This window comes from Anas platyrhynchos, chromosome 2, assembly GCF_047663525.1.
Source record: "Anas platyrhynchos isolate ZD024472 breed Pekin duck chromosome 2, IASCAAS_PekinDuck_T2T, whole genome shotgun sequence".
NCBI classification, from domain to species: Eukaryota; Metazoa; Chordata; class Aves; order Anseriformes; family Anatidae; genus Anas; species Anas platyrhynchos.
Window position 1 is genome coordinate 148,400,230 of NC_092588.1, and position 12,184 is coordinate 148,412,413.

Sequence of the window (12,184 nt, forward strand, 5' to 3'; positions counted from 1 at the left end):
TTTCAACCATCTGTTTCTGACTCTGCAGGTGGGGGAAGCTGATTTTTATAATCACAGCAACAGGCAGTCAAGACACTTATGGGATTACAGTTTCTTAAGAAAAACAGAAGAAAAAAAATTAGAGGCACAGCGTTAGTGCACTGGATACTGTTATTATTCTCCTGGCTGCTAATAAGATTGCAGTCACTTCTAGGCTCATGGTTGAGGAACTAGGACCATCTCCGCACCCCTCATATACGTCCAACATAAAAGAGGCTTATTGCCCCATAGACATTACAGCAAGAGTCTCAGATGAAGAAATTACCAAGTTTTAATGTATATTAGAAAGATCAAAGGGAGATGTGCTACCTACACAGAATCAGAAGAAACAAATTAATAGTGTAGAAAGGGCTTTGATCTCTTGCTCTTATGGAATCAACACATAAGTGTAGACACTTTAAGGGGTCTGCACATGAAGTACAGTCATCATTACACAATAGCACATTACTTTGCATCAACAACTGTCTGGCAAGCTGCTGCAGGAACAAGCACCAGAGACAGTGTATGCATCTCCACCCAAACACCACCAAAAGCAGCAGGAGCCTGTCTGTGCCATGGGACGCATTTTGGGAGCCTTCCCATCTACACCTCTCTTTTTTGTTCCTCTGAGGCAGTACCCTGTAACTCAGCTCCCTCCTGCCCATAGAAAATTCCAGCATCACCCCAAAAGGACTCCTCTGCACTTATCTTTAAGTTCTGTGTGATGCAGTGTGCTCAGGGCTTTCAGAGTACCTGAATTCTGCTAAACCTAATGCTTCTGACAGAAAGTACACTGCTCACCTAACTAATAATAGTTAGAGCCATAATAATGGTGAAAATTAGTTAATGAATGGCTGATCTCCATTTACAAAAGTGAAAAACTGATTTTAATATCTTCAAGAAAAAAAAAAAAAAAAACAAACTTTGAGGCATAAAGGCATTTTTCTCAAGTGTTTATTTATATAAATTTAAGTTTATAAACAACCTAAATCCCTTTTTCCTCTGAAAAAGGGAAAAATAAAAACATGCCATTTTCCTTTACAAAGAACCTGAGTCCACTGTGATTAACGTGCATTTAGAGTAGGGCGAATCTGATTTAGCCGTCTGTCTTGGCTGCTGACTGCTCTTTTATTGTAACTACAAATACTTCGTGCCATCGATACTGCCACAGAACCAGTGTTTCATTTCTTCCTTTCACAGCCTAGATTGCTTATTAAATATGGCTAGTGATAGGCAGAAAGGACCCTGCTGGCTCCTGTTATTTACCACAATGAACCAGCTTTGTCTATCCTGGGAGCCGGTGGCATGGATCTGATTTGTCAAGAATTATTATTTGTGCGACATGTTATGGGGAGAGAGTTTATGCAGGGCTCAGGCAACGAGCAGAGCTAGTTAGTACATGAAAGCTGAATCCCAGCGTGGTGTCATCCGCACATAAAACTTCCTCCTAAACCAGATACTCGCACAGCTGGCAGAGTCGCCTTTGTTGCTTTCTGGCTTTGTAACTGAACTAGAGACACTTCAAAAAGCTCCCGGCAAGCTGGACCTCATTAAAGCTCCTGCTTCGTCCTGGACTCGCATCCTGACATTGTTTATGATGCTTCATTATTATCTACTTAATACGAGCCATGGTTGTTCTGCTCCGCTAAATGGAGCTGTAATACAAGTGCCCGGAGTGAATTTTTCTTTGGTCGAGTTCCATGCAAAGCCTTCTCTGCCCGAGCTGGAGCATTACGCTCATGCCAAAACCGCATTGTTTCTCTATTTTTATCTGTAGTCACATCTAGGAAGCCTTAATTATTCAAACAGGTTTCTCGCTCCATGCACGGAGGATCAGAAGCCCGCCACTGCCATCCATTTTACGATGACTACCTCCCTCTTGTGGTGCATGTGCCAGCTGTGTGGCAGGCAGCGCTGCCAGGTGCCAGGGGAAGGCCAGGGAAGAGGGATGCCTGGGCACCTGTGGAGAGCCTGTGGTCCTTGGTGATGCTGCTGGGAAGCAAAAAAAAAAGAAGCTCACAAAGAAAAGTGAGAGAAAATACAATGGAAAGGGGTCAAGGGTTGGGATAAGGACAGGGAGATCACTCAACAATTCATCACTCACAGGGAAAACAGACCCAATATAGGGAAACTAATATCATGTATTGCCTATCCCTAACAAACTAGAACAGTGAGAATAAAAGCAAACAAGAAACACCTTCCCCACTATCCACTTTCTTCTCTCTCCTTCCCCTGAACACTGCAGGGGACTGGGAGCTGCAGTCAGCCCCTGAGGCTTCATCCCTGCTGCTCCCTCACGGCCCCTCTCTGCCCCTGCTCCATGCGGGGTCCCTCCCATGGGATACCGTCCTTCCAAAACTGAGCCTGCGGGGGCTGCCCACAGGCAGCAGATCTTCAAGCACTGCTCCCACACGGCTCCGTCCCACGGGGTCCACCCCCCAGGAGCAAACTGCTCCAGCACGGGTCCCACACAGGCAGCAGCTCCCCCCAGACCCCCTGCTTCTGCGGGGGCTCTCCATGGGCCGCAGCCTCCTCCAGGCCACATCCACCTGCTCCACCGGGGGCTCCTCCACGGGCTGCAGCATGGAGATCTGCTCCATGTGGGACCCATGGGCTGCAGGGGGACAGCCTGCTCCACCAGGGGCCTCTCCACAGGCCTCAGGGGAACTGCTGCTGCGTGCCTGGAGCACCTCCTGCCCTCCTGCTGCACTGACCTTGGGGGCTGCAGGGCTGGGTCTCACCCCTCTCTCCCAGCTGCTGTAGCACAGCAGTTTTTCACCCCCCCCCCCCCTTTCTTAACTCTGCTCTCCCAGACTCCCAACCAGCAGCAGCCATGGACCAGCTCTGGCCAGTGGCGGGTCCCTTTTGGGGCTGTTTGGAACTGGCTCTGATCTGACATGGGGCAGCTGCTGGGCACTGCTCAGAGAGGCCACCCCTGCAGCCCCCCTGCTACCAAAACCTTGCCATGTAAATGCAGTACAACATTGCACGTGTGTAGTAGTTCGGGATAAAAACAATATTTCTCTTGCCATTTATCTCAGCTAAACTTTTCATGCAGAGTGCTATTGCACACATGCAAACACACCAAATAGGCATATCGTAAAACTCAATACAGAATATAATTAGAACTTAATTTTAGGATTGGTGAGAACAGACACAACAGACTTCAGACTTGTTATAACGGATACAAAATTATACGTTCTTTATATGTTCAGCTATTTATATAACCAAACAAAGCTAGAGAATTGGCTGAAGTTCTTCTAGAAAGTAATACCAATTGCTGTTCATTTAGTGGTTTCTTTATATGAACTCCTCACAAGTGTTTGCTGCTCAGATGGGAGCAAAATTTATGGGCAAGATGTTTGTTTTTTTCCCTTTTTTCACATGCAGCATACATGATGTGAACTTTTGTTAAGATAAAATATTTTTATGAACTCCTGAGAAATAGAAATGATAGAGTAGGTAAATTCTCAGCCTCCTTTTATCACAAAGTTTTATTCAGTGAAAACCATCAATATTCTCTATATCTCATGATACCCATCAGCTTCTTAGGCTGAATTCTTAGAAATATAAAATGATAATGTGTCTGTGAACCTTTCCTCCTCCACCTTAAATACTTCAATATTGCCTTTAGACAAATCATGTTGCTTTTTCATCCTTTTTGGCTTTCTAATTGATAAATCAGTGTTTACTTTCAAGCAAGCTAAGCATTGTTTCCTATTCGCTTTCTGAGTTGGAGAAGACATTTGATATGAAATCACCTAGCCATGATTGCTCTTAACCTACTTGTCATCACATCTACTGCAGGTACGAGTCACGTAATCAGACCTGAATTCAGACAATGGTACCTTAAAATCAGTGCCATGCTGAGATGTCACCCAAATGAACATATGCTACTGAAGCCACACTGATTTGCTGTATAAATTCCTTGTGTGCTGTTGTTATCCTTTATCTACTTCACCTCTAAAAACTAAAGGTCGAAGGAGAGTATTCCTTTAAACAAACAAACTCAAATGAACAAAATGAATGTGTTTCAGTTTCTTCAGAGAAGTAGCTAGAAGTCCCATGGTTTCTAGGTTTTTCCATTCGTGTCACTTCATTGCTGAGTTCCTATTTTTAGACCATCTTCTCTGAACTGGACATTACTACTCACAGAAATAATTACAATCCACTCCCTTCCCTCCTATGTGGGTCATTGCTTTATTAGGTTAAACACAATGAATAATGTGAGTCTCCAGGGTCTTGCAGGGAGGGTGAAGTCAGAAGCATTGGCTTCATTTCTTGTTTCATAATTAGTTTTTATCCAAACCAACTCTGCCCTATACTTTTAAGGAATAATCCTCTCAGGGATATCAGAGAATAAACTCATTACTCCTGAATCAGCCCCCTCCTTTCTTCCAGTCTCCTTGATACACACAGACAAGTCATTCTAACCCTCTGTGCCTAATGACCCATGTACACTCATAATATGGAACAATAGTTCATAATAGTACCACAATTAAACTGTTAGGGCTTGGTTGTCTTGATCATTGCAGAGAAACTGTGTCCAAGAGAGATGCAAGAATTGAATGTTCTTATTTAAACCTGATCAAGCTACCCAGAAACCCTCTACAAACCAAGTCAGTAGCCATCAACATGCAGCAGACAAAAAAAGCAAGCTAGAAAATAAAGGGAGTAGTGGCTGATAACACAGCAGGCATAAAGTCAAGTTCCTTGCAGCCTCATAGTCATGGCAGCAGTAAGGGGGCAGATGAGCTGACTGATACACCCCAGAAGACACAAATCAGAGCCACACTGAAGCTTGTGTGCCTGTGTATGAACAATCCAGATTAAAATGGAAATGGCTATCCCGTGAGCCAAAAGTTAGCTGCTGTACCACTTGGAATAGCAGCATGATTCACCGAAGATGTTTTCCTATAATAATGCTAATAATGGCTCATAACATGATAACATGAAGAGAAGAGAAATGGCTCATAAGCAACACAATTCTGGAAAACACTTTCACAGATGCTAATGACACTTTGAGCTCTCCTCCCACCCAAAAAAAAAAAAAAAAAGAAGAAGAAAAAAAAAAGAATCCCTGGCATGCACATAACTATGGATCATATGGATCATTGAGCTTGCAGCTCAGCCCTAGAGTTTTGCTATTCCCAGCCAGGACTGGCAAAACATTACAACACTGTCAAATTTTGCTGCATTTTGGATGGATGTTTTCCCTCAGCATAGGGCAACTCAGCATCTTTTCCTTAAATCCACAGAGCATTGCATTATTAGTGTAGCCTGATTGTTGTGACTTTCTGATATTGACTTCTGGTAATAGCCCTGCTCTCCTGGAGCCCATCTCTGGTGCTGGGTTACTTGGAGGTTTGCTGGAAGGTTCGTTTTAGCATATCATAATATATCTATATTGAGTTACGTGGACATTAGCAGAACGGCAGACATGAGTTCTTAACACAGAGATATCTTTGTCCATTTTGTGTTCATCTTCAAATATACACCTTCTTCAATACCACAGCATGTTTCCTCTGACCATAATTCATGCACATTTTTCTGAGTTACTATATGGTCTAAACCAGCAATATTTATTCTGGCAAGTATCTCAGCATGGCTAGAGAAATCTGTGGTTTCTATTTGTCCTTTCTCTAGGCTCTGGCTACTAAGCAGAGAAGATAGCAAGACCTCTTAAAATAAATAAATAAATAACCTTTATTTCTAAAATAAGCCAATTATTTTACTCAAAATTTATAAAAAAAAAAAAAAAAAAAAAAAAAAAAACTGTTTTGAAAGACATTTCACATTGCCATACAAAGCGTCAAATTGAAAGACTTTCCTTGTGTGTGTGTGTGTGTGTGATATTTTTGGTCATAATCATAATAACAGGTGATGCCCCTTGCTTTCCCAGGATAAGAACCTCCAGCTGTGTGCTTTACAGTTTGCCTTTGAGGGTAATTAGAGTAAAAGAGGGATGAGGCTGCTGCTGTCCCCAGGTTCTGGAGAACACTGGCAGGAGTAAACGAACACAACAGCACTCCCCGAAACATTGGCAAGCTGCAGTGCATAAATTTTCCTTTTAAATCCTGTATTCATCAAAAAGAAAATAATCTGCCTTTCAGATTTTCTAGTCTTTGATATTTTGAAACCTTTGTCTCTATGAATAGGCAGGAACCTAAAATGAGTTTAGTTTTTCCAAAACTTACATCTTTGCCTGCAGCTTCTACTTGGACATTTGTGAACTTGGAGAGATCGTCAGCCCTCCCTCAAAAAAAGAGAGAGGGAGAGAGAGAGAAGGAAAAACATAAAAGTTCATTGTCCTTTATGTATCAAAAATCAAGCCAACAAGCCAAGCTACAAAGCAAGAGTCCTTGCAGGCAGAGTAGCAGCCTTGTCATGTAAATGAGCTGAAATCAAGCAGATATCTGAGCAAAGCTTCCCTGTGGCAAAACAGGAGGACTTGTGCAAATCAGAGGGATCTGTTGGGGAGCCCTCGATATCCACAGGTCACCAGCTGAACGCCAGTGAGGCTGAACTGATCAGCAGCAGAGAAAGAAACATTGCACAGACAAGCAGGGAGAAAAAAAAAAAAAAAAAAAAAAAAAAAAAAGGCTTCCAGGCTGCCTTTGACAGAAATTGATCCGAGCAAATTAAACACTCATACTGGTGAGGTTAGCAGCCTTTTTTTTTCCAGCCTTTCAAAATGTAAGCTGTCAGCGGGGAGATGAGAGCAGCTGTTTTGCCTGTTCCCAGCTTCAGACGCAAGGGGAACTCGGTGGGGTCAGGAATAAAAGTTCAAAATGTAGAAATGGCTCTGTCAAGGACCTGGGAGCTGGGTTTGGGGGTGAGGCGCAAAACTTTTACCTTTGGTGGAAAGTCAGGAAGAAAAAAAAAAAAAAAAAAGTCTGGGAGGGAAACTTCATGTTATTTTACAGCCCTGAAGTGAAATCCTACAATCCTACTGATGGGCTGCAAGGTACAGGGACATGCTTTGCTGGGAGCTGGGAGCTGTGTTTTGCTGCCCATGCTACATTTTGTGTTCTGGGGACTTATTTCTTTGCACCTATACTTGCTAACATTAGAAATATATTTAAAGTCCTTTATGTGGTTGTGAAATTAATTTGATTAACTGAACCAACATAAACTAAATTTGCTCTGATATATGTGGGCATGGAACCACAAAGCAACGTGGGAAGCTAATGCTGATATACCACATTTCCACAGGCATAAACCAGAGCAGAATATGAACCTGTGGATTCATAGTGAAGAAAATATCAAACTTACCCCCAAAATATGTTGCAGCTGTTTCTCATTCCACCATGCAGCTGATAAATAGCTAATCTCCATCTCAAGCCTCTCTATTTAAATAGGCACGGTAAAAAGTTTAGCTATCTCTGACTGAACTACTTCAGCTGAATATTCTTAGCTTACTGCTTCTGGCCCCTATTAAATGCAATTCAGATAAAGGCTGTTTTCTGCTACTGTTTGTTTTTCTCTTGACACTGTTGGTATCTACTGAAAAATATATTATTTAGCCAGCATAACTAAGCATTACTAATCCTGGGAGGACAGAAAACTTGCTCTTTGTTAGCTGTTAACAAATATATTGTTCTCTACAGGCACCATTAGAATTGATAATTTTGCAGAGCTGAGACTCAAAAAAAAAAGGGGGGGGGACTACTACATCTTTACCTGTAGCATAGCAGACAAGCAAGAACAGTGAGACACCCTCTTGCTGTCAGTCTGTAACCACTCAGTTTGCTGCATTTTCTGCTTACTTCACTCATCTGTTCACAAGCTGCCCTAACAGTGTCCCACGCAGCTTTCCAAAATCCCCAGCCTTAACCCCCAGTGCTGATTTCCAGTCTCCCTTCTCACCCTCCCATTACAGGGAATGGCCTCTCCCCCGGTGTGCCTTATCCAGGCTGGGGCTGGAAATAAGAAAGCAGCTGCGAGAACAATTCCGTAACATTTTAGGTCAGATGTTAGGTGCCCTGTCCTTGTGATAATTGTTTGCATTAGAGCACATTAACACAACCGCACGTGCAGTAAATTAGCAATGATCTGTGCTGAGGCACAAAATCAAGTGCAATAATACTTCAACTGCATATGAAAAACAGCCGTGATCACTATCTAATTAATTAATAACTAGTTACTGATTAAGAGGGGAACATCTGAAGCTAAATGCGTCCTTGACAACACCAACAGGATTGTTTAAGCACCGATCGCATTTTACCGTAAGATATATAAGTACAAATAATTGCTTCCACTATATCATGGCATTAGTTCCATGACAGTTCAGCTGATTACTTCAAGGTTTTATCTGTGCTTTGTAGCTGCTGGATCCGTTACCATTTTGCACCTTGCTAGCCGGGAATGAAACATCGCTGTCTGTTTACATGTATTGCATGTAATGTAGCAGGAGAAACAGAATCAATACCGTAGATATATACAGTACCTGCATCACAAAGGTTACTGCGCTCAGAAAATAGCTGATGAAGACTTGAGGTAATGAGCTGAAACATCCTGAAAGTAATTCCTAGCAGCACTAAAGACAATAATATAGCTTCCCATGACATGGGTAATCCTCCGCAGACTGAGGGAAGAGTAATTTTTTTTCTTTTTTTTTTTTTCTGGAAGGGGGTTTTGTGGTCAGCTGAGAGTTTGAGTGAGATATGGGCTATACCTTAGGAGTGAAGAGTGGCTCATAACTCATGAGAGGTGGAAACTAAATGAAGTCCCAGAGGTCATTCTCATTTTATCACTGGGGGAAGTAAGCCCTGTGTATCATTCAGCCTTTTTGTACGTTTAGTTACAGGGATAATTCTGGGTGTAAATAATTGCTGTTTTTTTTTGTTTGTTTGTTTTTCTCTCTGTGGGTTTCATGGACAAAAATCCTTTAAAACAATTAAAAACAGTTGGCAAGGGACTATTTGCCCTGTGAGTCCAAAGCCAGTCTCTTTACAGATGTGTTTAATGACATACATAGTAACATAGACATTTTTTGCTGCTGCAGTGCAGGGGCTAGGAGGGCCAGTGAAGCAGTCAAAGAGGTTTGCTATCTTTTTATCTCCCTTCACAGTAGCAGCTATTTGTGTAACGTGAATATTTCTGCAGAAGAGATTTCCATGCATGTTTTCAGACTGCTTTCCTAGCAAAATTAGCTTTTAGTGATCATGCTTTTTGCTGCTCCTCATAACCTTTCAGACTGTTCAACTATATGTGACAGCAGCAGATATCTCAAGACACTCAGTCTCTGTCTATACAGTATGAAAATGAGGGCTTTGTAGAAGTGGAGAGGGGACAAGGCAGTTATCCCCGAGGGAGCAACCAGCAGCAAAGCAGAATGACAGCACAGTTGAACTTTGGGACATGGCCCTACTGAACCAGGGATAGTGCACTCTAACATGTTCCCTACAAATGGAGAGGATGAACCCACATCTCAGGCTGGGATGAGACTGAAAAGTGAAAATACGAGCTCAGCTATCTCAGTGCTTGAATGGTGGGGCCAGGGGACCAGGTGCATTTTACATCTACTTATGGTGATAACCCCAAATTGATCATCTGGGTTTAAGTGCATTGCAGTAACAGCTGTGAACAATTTCACTGTTTTCTAATGTAGTGTGGTGCTAGTTTAAGGGACTATTAGCTATCATCGCAAAACTATTTCTCCTTCTCTCAAATAGTAGGATAAATTCAGACATGGAATTAGTAAACTCTCCCTTTTTTTCTAACGTATCTGGTCCTGATTTCTGGGGGTGTTAACTGGCAGAAAGAAAGAGGTTGAGAAATGAATGATTACAGTTTCAGCTGGAAATGTCTGTTCATGAGTCCAATATGGTACATTTGTTATGGAAGAGGTGTGGCAGGTGCTAAAACCCTTACTTTAGCAAAACTGAAGAAAACTGATGTTGACACTGAATTAAACAGGGACTTTTGTTTTTCTAGGCAGCTGTGAAGGGGGGTGAGGTGTGTTAGAGGACAGGGACAGCCTGCAATAATGCATCTGAGAGCTTTGTGGGTGATATTCCAGGAGATGACTCTGAGCCAGTATTGGGTGGAAACTGAGCAGATAACATGGGAAGAAGCCTGTGGGAAACATATAAAATCACCATTTGTGAATCTACATTGACATATTGGTTTCCACTGAAGCCAGTGGCAAAATTTTGTTGGCTCCAGGTTTCCATTTTAGAGGACCATATTTAGGGAGTATTTGGAAAGGAAAAGACTGAGATACTGCAATTTAAAAACCACATTGATGGCTGTTCTCAAATAGCTGCCTGGTTTCCATTCATACCCTGAGGGTCTGATCAATAAAGCATAATTATCTCCTCTGTTTACAGGGTGATGCTTGTTCGCAGTTTGAATCGAGAACTATTGAAAGGCCATATGAGGAGGACCTGAACATATGCGTCAGGATCAATTCAGAGTTTAAATTGCTTATAATGGCTTTTTAATGCCAATGCAGATATATCAGAGTGGCCTAAAGAGAAGATGACAAAAAAAAAAAAAAAAAAAAAAAAAAAGAAAAAAAAGAGAAAAAAGAAAAAAAGAAAAAAAAAGGAACTGGTTTTGTCACCAGCTATTTTTGGTTTTGTAGTTTAAGGGGATATTGTCAACCTGAAACTTTTGCAAGAAACCAAAAAGTGCTAAATGCAGCACTTTGCATCTTGCTTGTGATTTCTTTATTTGTTTTAGCTTTCTTTTCTCCCTGATTGCTGTTGAAAGATCTAAATCTCCTTCTTGCACTGGGGAGAACAGCACAGGACCCAGCACTCCAGCTGTGGCCTCAGCAGTGCTGAGCAGAGGGGAAGGATCACCTCCTTCAACTTGCTGCCAACTCTTCATAACACAGCCAAGGAAGCTGTTGGCCTTTTTTACCATGAGGTCACACTGCTGGCTCGCGGTCAGCAGTGAGATTTCTAAATTTTTTTTTTTTTTTGATTTCTAAACTTGAACCTGAACCTAGGTGCAGCTAAATCCACTGTGGCTGAGTTATATCCTTTATGCTACTTAGCTAAGTTTATAAAGCATGATCACAAAGAACCACTATAGCACATTATCATGCTTACCAACTATCAGTAGAAATAAGGGTCCTCCTAATCTACAGAAGTAACCTTGGGAAGCATCTCTGCCCAAGGGGGGTCCTGTTGTGAAGCCCACTGTTGTGTCAGGAGAGCTCAAAGGTTTCCAGGGCTGCTCACTATTTATGGGGTAAGATGATGGATTTATGGTCATTCTTGCATACTGATGTTAGCTTCTTCCAAATTTGGCTTTAGTTGGACTTCCTTTTAAATTTGGCTCAAAATTGCTGAAGTAAGCCCTGGGTTGTCTTCTGTCTCCCCTGAATCCCAGACACAGCCATCACAGCAGGACACATCCATCACAGCTGCCACTGATGGCACTCTGCTCAGACCAGGTGATGTGGTGGATGTGGGAGCACACCATCACAACCACTCACCGCCCTCTGGGCTGGGTCAGTCAGTTTTCGACCCACCTCACTGCCACTTATCTAACCCATACATTGTCAGCTTGTCTATGGTAACATTATGGGAGACCGTGCAAAGGGTTTATTAAAGTCAAGGTAAAAAACATTCACCACTCTCTTATCCACCCAGCTGGTTACCCCATTGTAGATGGCCATCAGGTTGGTCAAGCATGATTTCCCCTTCATAAATCAAGGTAGACTGCTGTTAATCACCTGCTTGTACCTCCTGTATCTGGAAGTTGCTTTCCAGGAGGATTTAGTCTGTCACCTTTCAGGTACAGAGGCGAGGCTGACAGGCCTTAAGTCCCCAAGATCTTTCTTCGTGCCTTTCTTGAAGATAGGATTGGTGTTTGTTCTCTTCCAGTCTTCAGCAACCTCTGCCAGTCATTACAAGCAGCAACAGGATACAGAATAATATCCTCCATCTAGTTTTACTACAAGCTGCAAGTTAACTGAGCAAATTTCAGGAAAACCTATTGCAACACACCATGGTCAGCACTGTGCTGGACTGTGGACCAAAAAAATAAATAAAATATATACATGTATATATATGTATATATATATATCAAAATGGCACCTTCTGGCTTTAAAGTCTCTTAAATTATTTATAATTCTATTGCGTCAAATGCAGCCAATACAAATGCAACATCTTTTTAAGTTGATCATGTCCCTTTGTCAGGATTACTT

The 12,184-nt window shown here is 42.1% G+C and overlaps 1 protein-coding gene and 1 long non-coding RNA gene across 3 annotated transcripts in view; one reads left to right on the forward strand and one right to left on the reverse strand.

The window, feature by feature from the left end:
* Positions 1–12,184, forward strand: part of ADARB2 (adenosine deaminase RNA specific B2 (inactive)) — a 311,487-nt gene that overhangs the window by 215,723 nt on the left and 83,580 nt on the right. The gene's annotated exons all lie outside the window — the stretch shown is intronic.
* On the reverse strand, positions 928–8,113 carry LOC106015774 (uncharacterized). The gene is made up of 3 exons (XR_001188020.5): positions 7,702–8,113; positions 7,294–7,367; positions 928–2,010 (listed from the first exon to the last, which is right to left on the reverse strand). It is a non-coding gene; the product is annotated as an uncharacterized lncRNA (long non-coding RNA).